This window comes from Orcinus orca, chromosome 5, assembly GCF_937001465.1.
Source record: "Orcinus orca chromosome 5, mOrcOrc1.1, whole genome shotgun sequence".
In the NCBI taxonomy this organism is placed as follows: Eukaryota; Metazoa; Chordata; class Mammalia; order Artiodactyla; family Delphinidae; genus Orcinus; species Orcinus orca.
The window spans coordinates 102640415-102665002 of NC_064563.1; the positions used below are offsets into that span (position 1 = coordinate 102640415).

The window sequence follows — 24588 nt, forward strand, 5'->3', positions numbered from 1 at the left end:
GTTTGAGTTCCACAAGATGAAAACTTTCTGGACATCTCTTTTACAACAATATAAATATGCTTAACACTACTGAACTGTACACTTAAAAAGGTTAAGATGATATATTTTATATGTGCTTCTTAAAACAAAAAATATTGAAAAATTTAACATCCATTGTGAAAATGCAACAAATTAGGAATAAAAAGGATTTTTTCAACAGATAAAGAGCATTTATTTTTTTTAAAAAAAAAACCCAAAACATCACACTTACATACTTAATGGTGAAAGACTGAATACTTTCTCCCTAAGATTAGGAAAAAGACAAAAATACATCCTTATACCAACATTCTTCAAATTTGTACTGGAGGTCCTACTAGTACTATAAAGCAAGAAAAATGAAGAAAGGCTGGAACAATTCTCTTGGAATAATTGGATACCAAAATGGAAAACAGTGAACTTTAATCCTTATCTCACACTATCTGCAAAAATTAACTCAAATTGAATTACAGATGTAATTGTAGAAGCTAAATCTATAAAACGTCTCAAAGAAACCAGAAGACAATCTTCATGACACTGAGATAGGCAAAGGTATTTTAGTTAGTAGCAGAAGTACTCTGTTTTTATGCCTGTGTGTTGAGTTTTAGAAAGGTGACAAAACTGATTTGTTTAATCAACTTTATTTCCTCCTTATGCTAGAATGTTGTTGATGTGCTAGTAGCACTGTCTTCTAGTTTGCTTTGTCTACGACTCAAATTAGCCCAGTCTGTTTCTGCTAATGGAGCAAAGCAGTCTCACCCACACAGACTTCATTAACTCATAGCTATTTCAGCTTGTAGCTGTCACTAAGAAAAATGTAAAAATGTGGAAACTTCGGGAAATGCGATTTTCCTTCTCGCTGTTGAATGCCTATTATGACCATGGAATCAAAGAATCACAGTGAGTGTAGCAAAGATTCGATCTTAGCTTAATTTGGGGAAGACATCAGTGATTTAAAAGAAAGATAGGTACTTCGACAACCTTTTTTTTTTTTGCTTTACAGTGATATAAAAAAATCATTACCTTATAATTTATATAGTCATGTCAACAGTTCTTGTAATCCAAATGAATGCCATGCATATGTTACCAAAAATGTTTGTGCAATCCGTATATTATGGGATTCATATGGCTGGAGCCATATGAATGAGCTCCCTTAAGGAGTATTAAATATTTCTAATAGCCACATATACAGTCTCTTCTAGCCCTTAATATCTTTATTCTAGAGTTTGTGATCTAGTCTGTATTTCTTGTGTTGCTATTTTAAATATTTTCTTACATGCAGGACATACTGGGGCTGGAAAACAGCTGGTCAATGTCCTTTAAATAATAATGTCATATTTAAAGACTCATGGTCAGGCACTTTTCTATCATGATTTCTCCAAACCTAATAATCCTAATTCCTTTAATCTTTAATCATGCATCCAATTGCTTAGGCCTTTTCTTAATCCCCAGTACTAGATATGAGATAGTTCCAACCATGTGTTTAGAACAGAGATTGTAATTCTCCTTTAACTTTGATTAGAACCAGTTTCTCTGGAGCATACAAATATACTTCCCATGCCTCGTGGCATAAGATAAATTCTTCTGAAGAATACAGAGCAATGCTCTGTCACGCATCCAGCTGTTCCTTTTTTTTTCTACTTAGAGTCTCGCCAACTGATGAATCAAACGGACACTGCCTATTATGTGTTGTCTATGGGAACATTCTTGAGGATGGATTAACCAACTCCAATTCAAGTTTTGCCCTGGATAACATTCCTTATAGTAAAATGATGAGGTGGAGGAATAATCTTTGAAATATATTAAGGAATATAATTTTACTTGAGGAATATAATTTTCTTCCTGATGAAAGTCATTCATGTCCTTAACAGAGATGAGCATCTTTCAAGATACACAAGATCAAATCAGTATTATTAACTCTTTACCTAAAATAAATCATTGTACTACTAAAATGAAAGGGTAAATACTAATTTGCAAATTACATGTTCTATGTAATCTGTGCTCTTCTATAAGAAAGTTCTCCAGGTTCTCTTGAATCAAATAGTGATCATACTGAGCAGAAAATGAAGAGCTTGAGAACAAGGCTGGCTCTCTCAAGCCCAGATAAACTCTATCCCAAGGTTGGATATCGGATTCTTCAGAAATCTTCCCCTCTCTTTTGGAACAAAATGATTCTTAGTAATAGAAATATAATAGTAATAGTAAAGTTTTGGAATGTAATTGGAGTTAGTAACAGTACAAGTCAGTCTAAACAATGTGATGTTCAACAAGCACAAACAAGTAGAAATTGAAAATAGCTGTACATCTAGAAAACAATGTTCAAAAATATTTCAGCTGAAATGATTGCTTAGGATACTAATCTAGTGATGAGGCCAAGATATAAGAGAATGCTTTGTAACTCATACAGGCTTGAACATTTTTTAATAATTACTTTAGATCAAAAGCAATGCTTTTATTACCTGTAGCTTCTAATAATTTAAATCAATCTCTAAACAACTAATATAATTCTAGGATTTTAGACATCATTGGCATTGTGGAGGCAAATTATATAACTGAGTAAATGGTGCCCTTTTCCTGTTTTTCAGTAGTTCCAGTCGTCATAATAAAAGTTAGTGTTAATAATCAACTGCCATAGCTTGCTTTTTCAGAGGAGAGTAGTTTACTCTTATTTTTGGTAACAGAATTGAATTTCAACTGTTTATAACTCAGCTATGTGGAAACCTTAAGTATTTTAGATGAAATGAATTAAAATGAAAAATCTTCTTTTTATTATCATCTATCTACCTTCAGAGGAGACCCTGTCAAAAAAAAAAGTCAATATTATTTCTTTTTTATTTGAAAAGTTTAAACAATGGAGAAAAGTCAAGATATCACTAAAACAAGTACTCATGAAATCTGGAGCCAGAATTGTCACAATGTTCACATTTTGTCCTTCAGCTACTGTTATAATGAAAAATAAAGCTTCACTGATGAGATTTTTTTTAAACATCTTTATTAGAGTATAATTGCTTTACAATGGTGTGTTAGTTTCTGCTTTATAACAAAGTGAATCAGTTATACACATACATATGTCTCCATATCTCTTCCCTCTTGAATCTCCCTCCCTCCCACCCTCCCTATCCCACCCCTCTAGGTGGTCACAAAGCACCGAGCTGATCTCCCGCTGCTACACAGCTGCTTCTCACTAGCTATCTATTTTACGTTTGGTAGTGTATATACGTCCATGCCACTCTCACTTCATCCCAGCTTACCTTTCCCCATCCCCGTATCCTCAAGTCCATTCTCTAGTAGGTCTGCATATTTATTCCCTTCTCGCTCTTATGTTCTTCTGACCATTTTTTTTCTTTTTAGATTCCATATATATGTGTTAGCATACAGTATTTGTTTTTCTCTTTCTGACTTACTTCACTCTGTATGACAGACACTAGGTCCATCCACCTCACTACAAATAACTCAGTTTCATTCCTTTTTAAGGCTGAGTAATATTCCATTGTATATATGTGCCATATCTTCTTTATCCATTCATCTGTTGATGGACACTTAGGTTGCTTCCAAGTACTGGCTATTGTAAATAGAGCTGTGATGAACATTTTGGTACATGACTCTTTTTGAATTATGGTTTTCTCAGGGTACATGCCCAGTAGTGGGATTGCTGGGTCATATGGTAGTTCTATTTGTAGTTTTTTAAGGAACCTCCATACTGTTCTCTATAGTGGCTGTATCAATTTACATTCCCACCAACAGGGCATGAGGGTCCCCTTTTCTCCACACCCTCTCTAGAATTTATTGTTTGTAGATTTTTTGATGATGGCCATTCTGACCAGCGTGAAATGATATCTCATTGTAGTTTTGATTTGCACTTCTCTAATGATTAATGATGTTGAGCATTCTTTCATGTGTTTGTTGGCAATCTGTATATCTTCTTTGGAGAAATGTCTATTTAGGTCATCTGTCCATTTTTGGATTGGGTTGTTTGTATTTTTGATATTGAGCTGCATGAGTTTCTTGTATGTTTTGGACATTAACCCTTTGTCAGTTGCTTCATTTGCAAATATTTTCTCCCATTCTGAGGGTTGTCTTTTCAACTAGTTTATAGTTTCCTTTGCTGTGCAAAAGCTTTTAAGTTTCATTAGGTCCCATTTGTTTATTTTTGTTTTTTATTTCCATTTTTCTAGGACATGGGTCAAAAAGGATCTTGCTGTGACTTATGTCATAGAGTGTTCTGCCCATGTTTTCTTCTAAGAGTTTGATGGTGTTGGGCCTTACATTTAGGTGTTTAATCCATTTTGAGTTTCTTTTTGTGTACAGTGTTAGGGAGTGTACTAATTTCATTCTTTACATGTAGCTGTCCAGTTTTCCCAGCACCACTTATTGAAGACGCTGTCTTTTCTCCACTGTAATTTCTTCCTGCCTTTATCAAAGAGAAGGTGACTATATTTGTGTTGGTTTATCTCTGGTCTTTCTATCCTGTTCCATTGATCTCTATTTGTGTTTTTGTGCCAGTACCATACTGTCTGATTACTGTAGCTTTGTAGTATAGTCTGAAGTCAGGGAGCCTCATTCCTCCAGCTCCGTTTTTCTTTCTCAAGATTGCTTTGGCTATTCGGGGTCTTTTCTGTTTCCACAGAAATTATGAAATTTTTTTTGTAGGTCTGTGAAAAATGCCAGTGGTAGTTTGATAGGAATTGCATTGAATCTTTAAATTGCTTTCAGTAGTATAGTCATTTTCAAAATATTGATTCTTCCAATTCAAGAACACAGTATATCTCTGCATCTATTTGTACATCTTTAATTTCTTTCATCAGTGTCTTACAATTTTCTACATACAGGTCTTTAGTCTCCTTAGGTATGTTTATTCCTAGATATTTTATTCTTTTGGTTGCAGTGGTTAATGTCAGTGTTTTCTTAATTTCACTTTCAGACTTTTCATCATTAGTGTATAGGAATGCAAGAGATTTCTGTGCATTAATTTTGTATCCTGCTACTTTACCAAATTTATTGATTAGCTCTAGTAGTTTTCTGCTGGTATCTTTAGGATTCTCTATGTATAGTATCATGTCATCTGCAGACAGTGACAGTTTTACTTGTTCTTTTCCAATTTGGATTCCTTTTATATCTTTTTCTTCTCTGATTGCTGTGACTAAAACTTCCAAAACTATGTTGAATAATAGTGGTGAGAGTGGGCAACCTTGTCTTCTTCCTGATCTTAGAGGAAATGGTTTCAGTTTTTCACAATCGAGGACGATGTTGGCTGTTGCTTTGTCATATATGGCCTTTATTATTTTGTGGAAAATTCCCTTTATGCCTACTTTCTGGAGGTTTTTATCATAAATGGGTGTTGAATTTTGTCAGAAGTTTTCTCTGCATCTATTGAGATGATCATATGATTTTTCTCCTTCAATTTGTTAATATGGTGTATCACGTTGATTGATTTGCGTATATTGAAGAATCCTTGAATTCCTGGGATAAACCCCAGTTGATCATAGTGCATGATCCTTTCAATGTGCTGTTGTATTCTATTTGCTAGTATTTTGTTGAGGATTTTTGCATCTATGTTCATCCGTGATATTGGCCTGTAGTTTTCGTTCTTTGTGACATCTTTGTTTGGTTTTGGTATCAGAGTGATGGTGGCCTCATAGAATGAGTTTGGGAGTGTTCCTCCCTCTGCTATATTCTGGAAGAGTTTGAGAAAGTTAGGTGTTAGCTCTTCTCTAAATGTTTGGTAGAATTCGCCTGTGAAGCTATCTGGTCCTGGACTTTTGTTTGTTGGAATATTTTTAATCACAGTTTCAATTTCAGTGCTGTGGTTGGTCTGTTCATATTTTCTATTTCTTCCTGGTTCAGTCTCGGAAGGTTGTGCGCTTCTAAGAATTTGTCCATTTCTTACAGGTTGTCCATTTTATTGGCATATAGTTGCTTATAGTAATCCCTCATGATCCTCTGTATTTCTGCAGTGTCAGTTGTTACTTCTCTTTTTTCATTTCTAATTCTATTGATTTGAGTCTTCTCACTTTTTTTCTTGTTAAGTCTGGCTAATGTTTTATCAATTTTGTTTATCTTCTTAATTGATTTGGGTTTATTTAGGTCTTTTCCTTCTCTTGTGTTTCCTGCCTTGAGAAGTTCCTTTAACATTTGTTGTAAAGCTGATTTGGTGGTGCTGAATTCTCTTAGCTTTTGCTTGTCTGTAAAGCTTTTAATTTCTTCATCAAATCTGAATGAGATCCTTGCTGGGTAATCTTGGTTCTCGGTTTTTCTCCTTCATGACTTTAAATATGTCCTGCTACTCCCTTCTGGCTTGCAGAGTTTCTGTTGAAAGATCAGCTGTTAACCTTATGGGGATTCCCTTATGTGTTATTTGTTGTTTGTCCCTTGCTAATTTTAATAATTGTTCATTGTATTTAATTTTTGATAGTTTGATTAATATGTGTCTTGGCGTGTTTCTCCTTGGATTTATCCTGTATGGGACTCTCTGTGCTTCCTGGACTTGATTAACTATTTCCATTCCCATATTAGGGAAGTTTTCAACTATAATCTCTTCAAATATTTTCTCAGTCCCTTTCTTTTTCTCTTCTTCTTCTGGGACCCCTATAACTACAATGTTGGTGCATTTAATGTTGTCCCAGAGGTCTCTGAGACTGTCCTCAATTCTTTTCATTCTTTTTTCTTTATTCTGCTCTGCAGTAGTTATTTCCACTATTTCATCTTCCAGGTCACTTATCTGTTCTCCTGACTCAGTTATTCTGCTATTGATCCCTTCTAGAGAATTTTTAATGTCATTTATTGTGTCGTCCATCACTATTTGCTTGCTCTTTAGTTCTTCTAGGCTCTTGTTAAACATTTCTTGTATTTTCTCCATTCTATTTCCAGGATTTTGGATCATCTTTACTATCATTATTCTGAATTCATTTTTAGGTAGACTGCCTATTTCCTCTTCATTTGTTAGGTCTGGTGGGGTTTTGCCTTGCTCCTTCCTCTGCTGTGTGTTTCTCTGTCTTCTCATTTTGCTTAACTTACTGTGTTTGGGGTCTCCTTTTCACAGGCTGCAGGTTCGTAGTTCTCATTTTTGGTGTCTGTCCCCAGTGGCTAAGGTTGGTTCAGTGGGTTGTGTAGGCTTCCTGGTGGAGGGGACTAGTGACTGTGTTCTGGTGGGTGAGGCTGGATCTTGTCTTTCTGGTGGGCAGGTCCACGTCTGGTGGTGTGTTTTGGGGTGTCTGTGGCCTTCTTATGATTTTAGGCCGCCTCTCTGCTAATGGGTGTGGTTGTGTTCCTGTCTTGCTAGTTGTTTGGCATAGGGTGTCCAGCAGTGTAGTTTGCTGGTCGTTGAGTGGAGCTGGGTCTTGGTGTTGAGATGGAGATCTGTGGGAGATTTTCGCCGTTTGATATTACATGGAGCTGGGAGGTCTCTTGTGGACCAGTGTCCTGAACTTGGCTCTCCCACCTCAGTGGCACAACCCTGACACCTGGCTGGAGCACCAAGAGCCTGTCCTCCACACAGCTCAGAATAAATGGAGAAAAAAGAAGAAAGAAAGAAAGAGGAAGATAAAATAAAATAATTTATAAACGTAATTATTAAGAAAAAAAAATTTTAAGTAATAAAAAAAAGCGGACACACAGAACCCTAGGTCAAATGGTAAAAGCAAAGATATATGGACAAAATCACACACAGACACATACAGTTACTCACAAAAGAGAAAAAGGGAAAACGACATACCTATATCGTTGCTCCCAAAGTCCACCTCATCACTTTGGGATGATTCGTTGTCTATTCAGGTATTCCACAGATGCAGGGTACATCAAGTTGATTGTGGAGATTTAATCCGCTGCTCCTGAGGCTGCTGGGAGAAATTTCCCTGTCTCTTCTCTGTTTGCACAGCTCCCAGGGTTCAGCTTTGGATTTGGACCCGCTTCTGCGTTCAGGTCGCCTGAGGGCGTCTGTTTTTTGCTCAGGCAGGACGGGGTTAAAGGAGCCGCTGATTCAGGGGCTCTGGCTCACTCAGGCCGGGGGGAGGGAGGGGTACAGATGCAGGGCGAGCCTGCGGCGGCAGAGGAAGGCGTGACGTCGCACCAGCCTGAGGCGCGCCGTGCGTTCTCCCGGATTAGTTGTCCCTGGATCACGGGACCCTGGCAGTGGCGGGCTGTACAGGCTCCTGGGAGGGGAGGTGTGGAGACTGACCTGTGTTCGCACACAGGCTACTTGGTGGTGGCAGCAGCAGCCTCAGCGTTTCATGCCGGTCTCTGGGGTCTGCCCCGAAAGCCGCGGCTTGCGCCTGTTTCTGGAGCTCATTTGAGCAGCGCTCTTTATCCCCTCTCCTCGCTCACCAGGAAGCAAGGAGGGAAGAAAAAGTCTCTTGTCTCTTCGGCAGCTCCAGACCTTTTCCCAGACTCCCTCCCGGCTAGCCGTGGTGCACTAGCCCCCTTCAGGCTGTGTTCATGCAGCCAATCTCAGTCCTCTCCCTGGGGTCTGACCTCCGAAGCCGGAGCCTCACCTCCCAGCCCCCGCCAGTCCTGGTGGGTGAGCAGACAAGCAGGTGAGTGCTGGTCGGCACCGATCCTCTGTGCGGGAATCTCTCCGCTTTGCCCTCTGCACCCGTGTTGCTGTGCTCTCCTCCGCGGCTCCGAAGCTTCCCCCCTCCGCCTCCCGCAGTCTCCGCCAGCGAAGGGGTTTCTTGTGTATGGAAGGCTCTCCTCCTAAACAGCTCCTTCCCCACTGGTGCAGGTCCCATCCCTATTCTTTTGTCTCTGTTTTCTCTTTTTTCTTTTGCCCTACCCAGGTACGTGGGGAGTTTCTTGCCTTTTGGGAGGTCTGAGGGCTTCTGCCAGGGTTCAGGAGGTGTTCTGTAGGAGTTGTTCCACATGTAGATGTATTTCTGATGTATTTGTGGGGAGGAAGGTGATCTCCGTGTCTTACTCTTCTGCCATCTTGAAGCTCCTCTCTCCACTGATGAGATTTAAATTGGCTTTGTTTCCTTTGCCAGCTCCTTTCCCTTTCTATCTGCTCAGAAGCAACCACTGTCCTTACTTTGGTGGCTATTCTCCCAGCTTTTTTACTTTTGCTACTTTTCATTCATAGGAATTAAAAAAAAATTATTAGTTCATTAATTGTTGGAATTGTGTTGAAAACTGTTGTAATTTATACATTTATTGGGATAAAATGACATCTTTATTAAATCTTCCAATTCATAAACAAAATTTTTCTATTTATTCAGGTTTCCTTTTATTTCCTTTAATAAATAATTTTCTCCATAATGTTTTATAAATCTTTTGTTTGATTTATTCATGGTAGCTGTAGATTTTATTGCTATTAAATATAGAATTATGTTATTGCTACATTTTCTAGATATTTTAAGACTAATATATATGAGCAGTAGTGATTTTTGTCTGCTGATCTTGTATCAACAGTCCTACAAAAGTCTTTTGCTAATTTTTAGATTCTCTGAAATTATCATCTGAAAATAATGACAATTTTGCTTTATTCTTTGCAGATCTTAAAAGTCTTACTTTTATTGTCTTGTTCACTGGCTATGATATCTAGTACCGTGTTGAATAGTAGTGAGTTTAGTAGGGTTTTACTGGCTTATTTGAAGGTATTTCTGATAAAGATTATCATAACTCTGATGTTTGATGTAGGTTTTTGATAGATTTCCTGTATGAATTTAAGGAATTTCCCTTTAATTCCTAGTTTACTGAGATATTTTTTACATTACAAATTAGTATGAAGTTTTCCTAATTTTACTGCATCTATTGAAATGACCATATGACTTTTCTTCAGTCTGCTCTGTAATGAATCGCAGAGAAAATTTTGATGTTCTGTTCTTAAATTCCTGGCATAAGCTCAAATTAGTCAAAATGTATGGTGTTTAACCATAAAATTTTTTTTAACATGGAATCATCTTTGACATCAGCTGTTCTTTGATGTTTTTCTAATTTATCATTTTTAATTCTCTACTTTTTTATTTGATAATTTTTTCTTCCAACTTTTTGAGATATAATTGACATACAACACTGTATAAGTGTAAGGTATACAGCATAATGATTTGACTTACATCATAAAAGGATTATCACAGTAAATTTAATGCATATCCATCATATCATATAGATACCAAATTAAAGAAATAAAAAACTTTTGTGTGTGTGATGAGAACTCTTAGGATGTACTCTCTTCACAACTTTCATATATAATATACAGCCGTGTTAGTTATGCTTATCATGTTGTACATTACATCATTGGTACTTATTTATCTTATCACTGGGAGTTTGTCTTACCTTTTGTCTGACTTCACCCATACCCCCCTCTTCCCAACCCCCCGCCTGTGGTAACCACAAATCTGATAACTTTATCTGTGAGTTTGTTTTTATGTTTCTTTGTTTTTGAAGTAAAATTGACCTACAAACTTATGTTATTTCATACTGTATTTGTCTTTTTCTGTCTGACATTTCACTATGCATAATATCTTTCAAGGCCATCATGCTGTTGCAAATGGCAAAATTTCATTTTTTTTATGGCTGATATACTATTGTGAATATATGTACCACATCTTCTTTATCCATTTATCTGTTGATGGGCATTTGGTTTGCTTCCATACCTTGGCTATTGTAAATAATGCTGAAATGAACATGGGGTGCATATATCTTTTGTAATTAGTGTTTTTGTTTCTTATATATGTCCAGGATTGGAATTGCTGGGTCATAGAGTAGTTCTATTTTTAGTTTTTTAAGAAACCTTCAAACTGTTCTCCATAGTGGCTGTACCAATTTACATTCCCACCAACAGTATAGGAGGGTTCCCTTTTCTCCACACCCTCTCCAGCATATATTATTTGTAGACATTTTTATGATGGCCATTCTGACTGGAGTGAGGTGATACCTCATTGTAGTTTTGATTTGCATTTCTCTAATAATTAGCAACGTTGAGCACTTTTTCATGTGCTTTGGCTTCTTTCTTTAATGGTGTTTTTTAAAGAGCAAATTTTTCATTTTGATGTCCAGTTGCTCGATTTTTTCTGTTATTGCTGCTGCTTTTTCCATTTTGTTTAAGAAATCTTTGTACCCTATATCAGTTTCCTGTAGCTGCTGTGTCAAATTTCCATAACCTCCCAGTTCTAGATGCCAGAATTTGGAGATCAAGATACTCATAGAGCTACACTCTCTTTGAAGACTTTAGAGTCTCTTTTGTGCACCTTCCAGCTTCTGGTGGATCCAGAAGTTCCTTGGTTTATGGTCCCATTGCTCCAGTCTCTGCCTCTATGATCACATACCTCCTCCTTTTCTGTCTTGCTCTCTACTTCTCTCTTATAAGGATAGATGTGTTTGCAATTACTGCCCCCCTCCCACCCTGCCATAATCGAGCATAAGCTCCTCTCATTGAGATCCTTAATTTACATCATTAGCCATACAAGGTCATATTCATCACATCCACGGATTAGGATGTAGGCATATCTTTTTTTTGTTTTTTAACATCTTTATGGGAGTATAATTGCTTTACATTGTTGTGTTAGTTTCTGCTGTATAACAAAGTGAATCAGCTATATGTATACATATATCCCCATATCCCCTCCCTCGTGTGTCTCCCTCCCACACTCCCTACCCCATCCCTCCTGGTGGTCACAAAACACCGAGTTGATCTCCCTGTGCTATGCAGCTGCTTCCCACTAGCTATCTATTTGGTAGTGTATATATGTCAGTGCTACACACTCACTTCATCCCAGCTTACCCTTCCCCCTCCCCATGACCTCAAGCCCATTCTCTACGTCTGCGTCTTTATTCCTGTTCTGCCCCTAGGTTCGTCAGAAGTTTTATTTTGTTTTGTTTTTAGATTCCATATATATGTGTTAGCATACAGTATTTGTTCTTCTCTTTCTGACTTACTTCACTCTGCATGACAGACTCTAGGTCCATCCACCTCATGACAAATAACAATTTCGTTTCTTTTTATGGCTGAGTAATATTCCATTGTATATATGCGCCACATCTTCTTGTGGAAATACTTTTTGAGGGCCACCATTCAGCCCACTACCTATCCCAAGGTAACAAAGATAAGATTTTTTTTTTCTCCTAGAAACTTCATAATTTTAGCATTGACATTTAGATCTGCCAGCCATCTTGACTTATTTTTCTGTATGGTAAGAGGTAGTGTAATTGTCCATTTTTTTTCCATATTGATATACAGTTGATGCAGATTATTTGTTGAAAACACTTTACTTTTCACAATGAATTGCATTGGTATATTTGCAACAAATCATTTGACCAAAATGAGTGGATCTATTTCTGGACGCTTTTATTTTTCATTAATCTATTTAGCTATCCTTATGCCAATTCCACATTGTATTAATTACTGTAGCTCTATGGAAGTCTTAAAGTCAAGAGTGTGAATCTTCTAGCTTTTCTATTCCTTTTCAAGATTGTTTAGTTCTTTCAGGTCCTTTATATTTCCATATATATTTTACTACCAGATTGTCAATTTTTACCAAAAATAACAAAGCCTCCTGGAATTTGGACTAAAGTTGAATCTATAGATTAGTTTAGATCAATGAATCTGTAGATGAATTTAGAAAGAATTAACATCTATAAAATATTGAGTCTTCCATCTAATGAACACGGTATATTTCTCCATTTATATCAGTATTTTAAAATATATCTTAGCAATGTGTTTGTGGTTTTCAAATGTAATGATCTTTGATTTCTTTTTAAAAATTTATTCCTTCCTAGCCTGAACCAGGAAGAAATAGAAAATATAAACAGACCAATCACAAGCACTGAAATTGAAACTGTGATTAAAAACCTTCCAACAAATAAAAGCCCAGGGCCAGATAGCTTCACAGGCGAATTCTACCAAACATTTAGAGAAGAGCTAATTCCCATCCTTCTCAAACTCTTCCAAAGTATAGCAGGGGGAGGAACATTCCCAAACTCATTCTATGAGGCCACCATCATCCTGATACCAAAACCAGACAAAGATGTCACAAAAAAAGAAAACTACAAGCCAATGTCACTGATGAACATAGATGCAAAAATCCTCAACAAAATACTAGCAAACAGAATCCAACAGCACATTCAAAGGATCATACACCATGATCAAGTGGGGTTTATCCCAGGAATGCGAGGATTCTTCAGTATATGCAAATCAATCAACATGATACACCATATTAACAAATTGAAGGAGAAAAACCATATGATCATCTCAATAGATGCAGAGAAAGCTTTTGACAAAATTCAACACCCATTTATGATAAAAACCCTCCAGAAAGTAGGCATAGAGGGAACTTTCCACAAAATAATAAAGGCCATATATGACAAACCCACAGCCAACATCGTCCTCAATGGTGAAAAACAAACCATTTCCACTAAGATCAGGAACAAGACAAGGTTGCCCACTCTCACCACTATTATTCAACATAGTTTTGGAAGTTTTAGTCACAGCAATCAGAGAATAAAAAGAAATAAAAGGAATCCAAATTGGAAAAGAACAAGTAAAACTGTCACTGTTCGCAGATGACATGATACTAAACATAGAGAATCCTAAAGATGCCACCAGAAAACTACTAGAGCTAATCAATGAATTTGGTAAAGTAGCAGGATACAAAATTAATGCACAGAAATCTCTGGCATTCCTGTACACTAATGATGAAAAGTCTGAAAGTAAAATTAAGAAAACACTTGCATTTACCATTGCAACCAAAAGAATAAAATATCTAGGAATAAACATACCTAAGGAGACTAAAGACCTGTATGTAGAAAACTGTAAGGCACTGATGAAAGAAATTAAAGATGTACAAATAGATGCAGAGATATACCATGTTCTTGAGTTGGAAGAATCAACATTGTGAAAATGACTCCACAGTCATTTCATGCCAGTCTTTTAAAAATTATTTTACTTTAAGTACAGTTGATTTATAATACAATATTAGTTTCAGGTGTACAACATAGTAATTCAATATTTTTATAAATTAAACTCTATTTAAAGTTATTACAAAATAATGACTATATTTCCTTGTGCTATACAATATACCTTGTTGCTTACTTATCTGATACATAGTAGTTTATATCTCTTAATACCTTATGCCTATCTTGCTGCCTCCCCCTTTCTTCTCCCCACTGTAATCACTAGTTTGTTCTCTGTATCTGTTTAGTGGTATTCATTTATTTTTTTTTTAGATTCCACATATAAATGATAACAGATTATTTGTCTTTTTCTGTCTGGCCTATTTCACTAAGCATAATACCCTCTATGTCCATCCACGTTCTTGCAAATAGCAGAATTTCATTCTTTTTTATGGCTGAGTAACATTACATCATGTGTGCGTGTGCGTGTGTATGTGTGTGTGTGTGTGTGTGTGTGTGTGTATGTATTTCACATCATCTTTATCCATTTATCTGTTGGTGGATACTTGGGTTGCTTTCATATCTTGGGTATTGTAAATAATGCTCCTATAAACATTGAGGTGCATGTATCTTTTCAAATTAGTGTTTTTGTTTTGATTTTTGATATATACCCAGGAGTAGAATTGCTGGATCATATGGTAGTTCTATTTTTAGTTTTTTGAGGAACCTCCATACTGTTTTCCACAGTGGCTGCACCAATTTATATTCCCACAAACAGTGTACTAAGGTTCCTCTTCTCCACATCCTTGCCAACATTTGCTATTTGTAGACTTTTTGATGATAGTCATTTTAACAGGTGTGAGGTGATATCTTATTGTGGTTTTGATTTGTATTTCTCTAATGACTAGTGATGTTAAGCATCTTTTCATGTGCCTGTTGCCCATTTGTATATCTTCTTTGGAAAATGTCTATTCAGGTCTTCTGTCCATTTTTTAATTGGATTTTTTTATATTAAGTTGTATGAGCTATTTATATGTTTTGGATATTAACCTCTTATGAGTCATATCATTTGCAAATATTTTCTCCATTCAGCAGTTTGTCTTTTTTTTTGTCCATGGGTTTTTTTACTGTGCAAAAGTTTTTAAGTTTAGTTAGGCCCCATTTGTTTATTTTTCCTTTTGTTTCTTTTGCCTTAGGAAACAGATCCAAAAAAATATTGCTACAATTTATGTCAAAGAGTGTTCTGCCCATGTTTCCTTCAAGGAGTTGTATGGTTTTCAGTCTTACATTTAGGTCTTTAATCCACTTTCAGTTTATTTTTGTATATGGTATTAGAAAATGTCCTAATTTAATTCTTTTACATGTAGCTGTCCATGTGCCAGTCTTCAAATATACAAAGGGACTGTATTCAGTGAGTGGCAGCCAGCTGTTTGCAAACCCAGATATGCATAGAACAAGATAAAATGGGTGTAAACTAAATTAGGAGGGACTTAATTTTGTTTGGAATAGTTTCTTATAAGCAATGAAGTTATTGAATAAATCTTCTTCTCTGAAAATGATGAGAGTTTCTCCTTTATACTTAGAGGGCTCTGCATGCTGCTGCTGAAGAAGATGCACAGATTATGTATCTTAAAGGTTCTTCTCACAACCTTCTATTTTCAAAACTTCAGTAGATGGGACTATCCCAAAGCAAGCTCTCCCTCCCTTTATAGCTTCTCAGTTACCCCACCTAACAAAGCCATCTGTAAATTTTACATCTGTGAGAAATTTTTAGTATAGCAATGAAGCCTTCTGTGAACTAAGTTTGTCTTTGAGACAGATAAGATTCTAGTTTCTGAACAGCCATTCAAAGAAAGAAATCAGCTGCACATAAAGAAATAGGGTTAAATTACATTACTGGTATTTTTACTACAGAGTCTTTCCTTAAAATAATTTATCTTCAATTACTTTTTTTCCTAAAGACTTAGACTTTGGCATTTGGTCCAATTCTGCATAATTTTGAATTACAGAAAAAAATATACGTATTAACTGACTGGTATGTTGTAAAAATCTTTTTCTAAGATGCAAGGAATCGATTGAATAGCTTTTTAAAATAGGTGTAAAATCTTTAAATCCCTATTCTGTCACAGCTTTCCTCACAGGAATGACAGTAATCTGACTGAATTTCTTAACTAAATTATGCAGAATCATCCACGTCAAGCAACACTTATTTTATTCATGGTATAGAGAATCATAGTCTGGCAGTGTTAGGCTCACAGTATAAACACAGATATCGAGGTTAATTCCTTTGCCTGGTGTTACTTGCTAGGTCCTCTGGCAGAGCCCTGATTAGATCCCAGGCCTCTTGATTCCCAGGTTAATACAATTTCTAGTAAATCAGGCTGCTTCTAACCTATTGGTGTATGTCTCCTACAACTAATTCACCAACATTGGGTGAAGTCACTTAAATGATTATGTAGCCAAAATAACTCTGAAGGAAACTTCATGGGAAGGTTTCAATACTTGCCTTTTAATATTCATTGTTCCTTCCGAATCCAAACAGGCTTGCTCTGAAAGTATTCCTCCCATAATCATTGGTCTTCAAAGCATACTATTTTGAAATCAATACTTATTTAATAGCTGAAAAATATTCCTAATAAATTGTTTGGTGAGGAAAAACATTATACAACAGAATGTAAACACACAAACACACACATAACACTTCTCTGAAAAAAGAAAGCAGACAAAAATATTGACCATTCCCATCTCTGTGTGATCATATTTTGAGCGGTTATTTTTTTCCGATTTCCTTGCTTAGCTATAATATATAAAATCCAACAATAAACATATATTGCTTTTATGAGGCCAAAAAAAAAAAATCAAAAGGCTCTCAAGTCCCAATCTTCTTGTGATTTTGATTGGGAACATAATTTAAAGTGAGCGTACTTGAGAACTCTTTAGCATTTTGTAGTTCAAATGGAGAGCAGCAATGAACAGCTAACATTTGAGGCTATCAGACAGTCTGCCTACTTGTGAACATTATTCTAAGTATAATTTTTCAGTGAAATGATTTGGTTCTTAATACTGCTCAAATATACTCTCAAATATTAATATCTTAGTGACTAAAAAGCTACTCAAATTTGACATTCAGTATATTAGGTAATCTGAATTAAAAGCACTACATTCTGAAAGAAGGTTTGATTTTTATTAGGGCAAAAGCAGCCTACTAAAAAAATACATTCTTAGTTTTCAATGTATAATTATAATTCTATTGTATAAATGTCATTAATTTGCCTCTAAGATTGTAATTACTCACTATTTCATGATCTATTCAAATGGTTCAATCAACACTCTTTCACTAAGGAGGTAAAATCATAGAAATAACCCCGAAGTATAAAAGGAACACAAAACATTATTTTTACATTATGGTGCTGGTTGAACATATTTTAGGAATAGATGTCCTTCTGAACTCTCTTGGCATGTCAGTATATAATGAATCACCCTTAGGACCTATGACATCTTTAAATCTAACCTAACTTTTAATCACTAGTGTAAGTCCGCCTACTGGTATTTGGTTTTCAGTATAAGACAATGTACCACAATCTTGTTTAAAGTGGATTTTTATATTCTTGAAGCAAACCAGAGGTATAGCTCTATTTGAATGGCCCCTGCTTTGACTAAAATCATTCAGGCTGGAAAGATTTTTATGTAACAATTTGTTTAAGAGCTCCAAATCAAACTCTGCTGATTATTAATAATCAATTAGTAAATCAACACTGGGACTTCTTTGGAACCAAAACTTTAACCCTATAGCTCTCGTTATCTGATTTAATCTTCATCCCATTAGCCATTCTTATTATTTCCTGTATTGTTCTGTGTACCATTTCCAGCTAAGTTCTTCTAAACTTATTTCCTTGTCATTACCACTATAGCTCAGCTGTGGAGAGGGCTTCATAGGACTGGAAATCTTAGGCCTCTTGGGGTTTGCTAAGGAATGTCTAAAATTCCACTGCTCCAAATATATCTCCACTCTGTTTGACTGTTTTATAACTGTTCCCTTTGTAATCTGGAGAGTGTTAGAGGTAGGGAAGGAGGGAGAAGTAAATTCTCCCAATGGAGTAGAAATAGTTAAGGGCTGAATTTGAGGAATTGTGTCTCCCACAATAATGTTGGTTTGGGCTCTGGTGTCAAGATTATATCTAGGAATATGAACATCTGGGCCTAATGAGATTTCAGCATGCATTTGGATCGTGAATAAACAACCTTTCTCCAACCTGGTCACTGCTGGCTACATCAATAAAAGGCTTGTCAATGATTACAAAAATCATTCTCTGACACCTATTGACCAACTATCTTCCCCAAACAGGGCAGATTTAATCACTCTGGAAAGCAATTCCATTCATGAATTACAGTGAAAATGAGATAGGCAATTTCTAGCTGTTTTTCACCCCAAAACACACACACACACACACACACACACACACACACACACACACACACACACACACACACACACACACACACACACACACACACACACACACACCCCTTGTGTAGAGAGCTCTCCTGCTTCTTGGCATACCCGTCAACCTCACAGGAGGGGTCCTGAGGAAGGATTTCACACACAACTGACTGGACTAGCAATATTAGTGACTGCTATTTGGACAGCTTTTAAAATGCAAGTGTTATTCAAGGTGAGAAATATATCCTCCTCTTAACAGGCCTTTTCTTCGTTGACTCTGGTTATTTTTGGCAGAGCCCAAAGGACACATATGTTTTAAAGACAAGAATTGGGGAGGAAATGTTGCAATTATACATGTGTTGCTTCCACAGAGCACAGATGGGAGGCAGCCTAGGAGCTGAAGGAGGGGCCCTGAGTGGAGGAGAAATGCCGGTGTGACTCCACCCCCTTAGGCTTCTGCACAGCCCATGTCCCATCCGATGTAAACAGGTCTGGTCACACCCTCAAATGATTTCTAAGCTATCTGTCAATAACCTAGGATTCACAGAGTATGAGAGCGAATCTTTTCCTTCTTCCCTCTGCACTTATTGGTTAACTTGAGAAAAAAAAATGTAGTCTTTGTTTCCAGTGTTGTTTTAGGAATATCAGGAAATTCATTTGAACAAGATGTGTTAAAATATTACTCCTATGTAAATGTAACAAGTATGGAAGTCAGGGGGATAAGGAAATACAAAAGATTAAAAGCATTAAAAATTATTCTAAATCAGGTAAAGTCTGGATCCGAGGTGCTGCAAAGTCCCTTTCAACCCTGAGATTATAAAGCTTTATCATCTATATTTGTATGGCATATCCAATTTACAAAGTACTTTCACATTTATTCTCCAATTTGAATTTTACAATTACCTTAAGTCAAAACACATGAGCCCCACAGATAAAGAAACTGAGGCCGAAAGATTTTGGATGATTCTTCCAAAGTCACCAACTCCTTGCAACGGTTGAATTCTGATTATGATCAAGGTTTCCTGACTCCCAATCCAATGTTTTATGGCCTTTAAATCACACAGTACTCCGTGCAAAGATATGAGATAAGTTATACCAACATATTGGAAAGCCTCTTGGCTAAGATAGGGTTCTAAATGAGTAAATTTGTGCAGATAAACTCACTAAAGCTGTTTTTATTCTGTTTCCTTATTAGCATGCCAAAATCTGGTAGACGTATGGTCCCAGACTTCAAGAATATTAACTGTTAAAGATAATAGAATTGTAAGTTAGTTCCGTTTCCACTTACATTATTTAGACTCACTCAACAAGCAAGGGGCACATATACTCAGGTTCTGGGTGGGGTTTATAGTTCAGATAAAAGGAGAAGTAAGAAAGGACGGAACCTGGTCTGCTAAGGCTTTAAGGAGAACTGGGACATCATTACAATGATTACAACTGCATCTTCACAGTTCGGGATCCACAAAAGCTGGAGAAGTGAGAGAGCATCTCTGGGAAGCCAGTGTGAATGCACATCTCCTGTGCCCAGGACTCCACCCTTACAGCCCTGATTCTTTCTCTGATTGTTTCTTTATCTTCCATGAAAATTAACCTGTCTCTACACTCCTTTTCTCTGTCTCATATCTTTTACTGATTTGAGCTGATTATTATTGCCTTCTTGAGTAATATTATTACCCAAAGTAATATATTACCTTCTTTAATTTTTCTGAGCTATTCTACTTTTGACTTACCTCTGCTTAGAGGATGAGTTTGAATGTGCTAGTTACCAGCAAAGACTTACTGGGGCTCTGAGCACCTTTATATATAGGTCTATTACCTATATCTTTGCGTGATGTCCCCCATCCTCAGCTTTCCCAAGTGTTGTGAGGTCACATGGCACAAACCATAGTTACCATAAGCAAGGACTATTTTTTTTGGCAGTGCTTTTATTTCTTTTTATTATTTTAAACTTTTTATTTTATATTAGAGTATAGTTGATTAACAATGTTGTGATACTTTCAGGTGTACAGCAAAGTGATTCAGTTATACATATACATGTATCTATTCTTCTCAAATTCTTTTCCCATTTAGGTTGTTACAGAATACTGAGCAGAGTTCCCTGTGCTATACAGTAGGTCCTTGTTGGTTTTCCTTTTTCAATAAAGCAGTGTGTACATGTCAATCCCAAACTCCCTAACTATCCCTCCCCACAACCCTTCCTCCCTGGTAATCATAAGTTTGTTCTCTAAGTCTGTGAGTCTGTTTCTGTTTCATAAATAAGTTCATTTGTATCATTTTTTTTTAGATTCCGTATATAAGCGATATCATACGGTATTTCTCCTTCTCTGTCTGACTTACTTAACTCAGTGTGACAATCTCTAGGTCCATCCATGTTGCTGTAAATGGCATTATTTCATTCTTTTTAACAGCTGAGTAATATTCTATTGTATATATGTACCACATCTTCTTTATCCACTCCTCTGTCGATGGACATTTAGGTTGCTTCCATGTCTTGGCTACTGTAAACAGTGCTGCAATGAACATTAGGGTGCACGTATCCTTTTGGACCATGTTAAGCAAGGACTTTATCCCAAGGATGGGGGCAGGCTAGAAGTCAGAGACCTCTCATGCACTATACTTCCTGGCGTTCTTTATTTTTTTAATCTTAACTTGCTAAATTTTTATTTAAGTATTTCATTTTATTTTGAACAATCTGATTTATTGCTTCCTGTCTATTCTCTTGGACCCAGTTTCAAATAAACATATGTAAATATAAATATTTTAGTAACACTTCAGACAGTAAGAAAATTGGATAGAAGTAATAACAAAATCAAATAAAGTAGAAGTCCTCTTACCTTATGCAATACGGACCAGTAATTGGTTAGTTAAAAAGTCATTTAATGTGAGGGATATTTTTTAAATGATATATTGTTTAAAGATCATATTTTAACTTAATACATGTAAATATCTTTTTATCGGCGTGTTCCATAGTTGTCCATGCTGTATAAAGACATCATTGCTAATACAACATCTCTAATTTCTAACTCTGACTTCTTTAAAGTGAAAATTTGACACATTTGCAAATTAATGTTGGTGCATAAGTCTTAAGATTTTGAGAATATTTTCCCAATCATTTATAAATTTCTTATCTATACCTCATTTACAAAGAAAATTTTATTTAATCAGAGAACTGAACTTAGTTTTGATAGAAATAACTGTTTTCCACTCATGTTTTACTCAGTTATATATTTGAATGCATTAAAATTTTTTAAATAAAACCATTTAAAATAACATTAAAATACTAAGTAACATAAGGCAGCAACAGAACTGATTCTTGATAAGTCTGTGACACAACTGATGGGAACAGTAGTACCACTGGCTTGGAGAATAAAATAGTCTTCTGGTCATGAGTGTTTGCTGCGCCATGAGCCTCAGTCACTGTGCTTTACAGAGAGAAGAGAGAGAATCCATTCAACCAGCAAGTGAGCTTAGGGGTTTTCCTGAACATATATACTCAACGTGATTCATAATTTCTCTTAGGTTATAATAACGTGTAAGGTTTAAAATGGAGAGGAAATTTCCACTGGTGAATTTTAAATAAAAGTGATTTCCGCTAGAAGAATACAAAAGAACACACAATTAAGACTGGTCAGTATAGGTAAATAAACAGTAAGAAACAGAAATAGGAACCTCCTCAGAATACACACAGAAATAAAATCCAAGTGAATGAAGTAAAAGTAGACTTCTGTTTGCCAAAAATTCAAGAAGCAGAGAACATGAAGGAGTATTTTGTAACAGACATTCTTTAAATGCACTGGAAAACCAGAAACGACAGGGAAACCAAAAAAAGAGAAACAAATACCAAGTACATGAGCTGAGGCGTAGCTGCTCTTGGGGATGTGCTAATCTTGGATTTTAACACAGATTGAAACAGTAGCAGAGACACCGGAATTCAGAAACGCAAGGAGTTGGAACTGAGATCACCAACATAAGTTGGAACCTGAAGGGTCTGCACTCAATGAAAAGGTTAAAAAGAAAAAGGAAAAGGAGAGCCTCCAGGCACAGGGAGAATGTAAGGAAGTTTACTTTAGTTAAGATTTTGAGGGGCTAAAAAAAAATTTCCCTCCATTGGGGCTGTACCAAACATTGTCTGGTTTGGACGAGAAATCGCCATAGAAATCGCTCTTACACCAGGAATACTTCTGCTAAGAGTCATGGGATCAAAAAAACATAAAAATTCCCTGATAGGACATGGTTTCAACCTAGGCTGCACAGGATTCCTATGAGAATGAAAATGAGTTTACAGTGCAATTATAAAATAACAGGAAACAATCTACCAGGAATCGGACAGCATATACAACAGGAGATTTCAAATCCCAATAATAGCGGAAGATAGAACGATCTCACAGAGATTCTGAAGTAAATTGTTAAGATGATTAAAGAGAAAAAAACTAGAATTGAAGATGTCGACAAAAGGACACAAAAGCATATGAAAATAAGATGTAGTGATAAATGGATATAGAGGTGGCCAGATGGACAAATATGTGTACATCAAGTGTCGTAAAATGTTCATAGTAGAATATAGCTGGTGGTTATACAGGTGTTCAGTGTAAAGTGACTTCTTATCTGTTTGAAATTTTTCATAGTAAAATACTGGGAGAAATATACTACGAACAAAGAATGGCAAGATATAAAAAGAATCAACTCAACAACTATAAAAGCTGGGGAAATATTTACAAAACTGTTTGCAGGCATTAGCCATCAGCAAAGGACCACAATAAAATACCGAGGACCACAATAAAACTGGAATAAGCAGGTTTGGGAACAAATAAGAACCATCTCACCAGAAGTATACAACTCAAATGATAGAGACCAAAGTTTAGCATAGAGCACTGGCAGTGGTCCTCAGAGTGTGGTCCCCTGACTAGCAGCATCACCATCACCTAGAAACTTGTTAAAAAAGCAAATATTCAGGCTCCTCCACAGAACCACTGAATCAGAAACTCCAGGGCTATAGAGCCCAGTGCTCTGATTCTGATGCTCTCTTATGCATCAGAGAATCACTGGTTATAGGGAAATAGAACTTCTGATATAAGGTAGCTAACAAAAAATTAATGATAACCTTAATGATAAACATAATCTTGAGAGAATTCCCTTCCAAGTCCAAAATGAATAGTATTATCACTTCTTTCAGTGGAGTACTTGCACATAATTTTATTGTCTACATTAAAAATGTTGGTGAATTTTATCGTCAAACTATTAAAACTGATAAGGAAGTTCAGCAAAGTCATGCTGGATATAGGATTAATATGCAAGTTATATAAAATTTAAATGTGCTTCTACAAGGCAGAACTATTTATAAAATGTAATTTTTAAAAGATATTTATTATATTATTTATTATAAATATATTGTATTTATTATAACCCAACTATAACAAGTCTAAACCTAGTAATCTACATTATAATAACTTTCACTATTTATTTATATTATTCATTCACAGCTCAGCTACCACTACATTATCACCATTACACACAGGAAACAAAATACCTATTATCACAACCCTTACCCTAGCTACCCTGCTATCAATAGGAGGACTCCCACCACTATCAGGGTTCATATCCAAATCAATAATCATCCAAGAAATGACAAAAAAAATAACATTATTTTGCCCACACTAATAGCCATCACAGCACTACTTAACTTGTATTTCTACATGCGACTCACTCCACAGCACTGATAATGTTCCCCTCCACAAACAACACAAAAATAAAACGGCAATTTGACTCTGCAAAGCAAATAAGCCTCCTACCAACCATGATCGTAATATGCACTATACTCCTACCCCTCACACCAGTACTATCAGTATTGGAATAGGAATTTAGGTTAAACCAAACCAAGGGTCTTCAAAGCCCTAAGCAAGTATAATTTACTTAATTCCTGCCTAATTAGGCTTGCAAGACTATATCCTACATCAACTGAATGCAAACCAAACACTTTAATTAAGCTAAATCCTCCCTAGACTGGAGGGATACATCTCCCAGGAATTTTTAGTTAACAGCTAAATACCCCGGTCAACTGGCTTCAATCTACTTCTCCCACCGTCAGGGAAAAAAAGGACTTAGAGATGGGATAATCCTATTATCTCAGAGTCCTCTTTTTTACCAGCTTCTTTCAAGCCTTCTACCACTTAAGTCTCACCCCTACACCTGAATTAGGCGGGTGCTGGCCGCCAACAGGCATTCGCCCTCTAAATCCACCAGAAGTACTGCCCCTTAACACTTCTGTGCTACTAGCCTCTGGTGTATCTACTACTTGAGCGTACCACAGCCTTATG

The 24588-nt window shown here is 36.3% G+C and overlaps 1 pseudogene; it reads left to right on the forward strand.

The window, feature by feature from the left end:
• The first annotated feature begins 856 nt into the window (after nt 1–856).
• Nucleotides 857–24588, forward strand: part of LOC117202424 (NADH-ubiquinone oxidoreductase chain 5-like) — a 28441-nt pseudogene continuing 4709 nt past the window's right edge.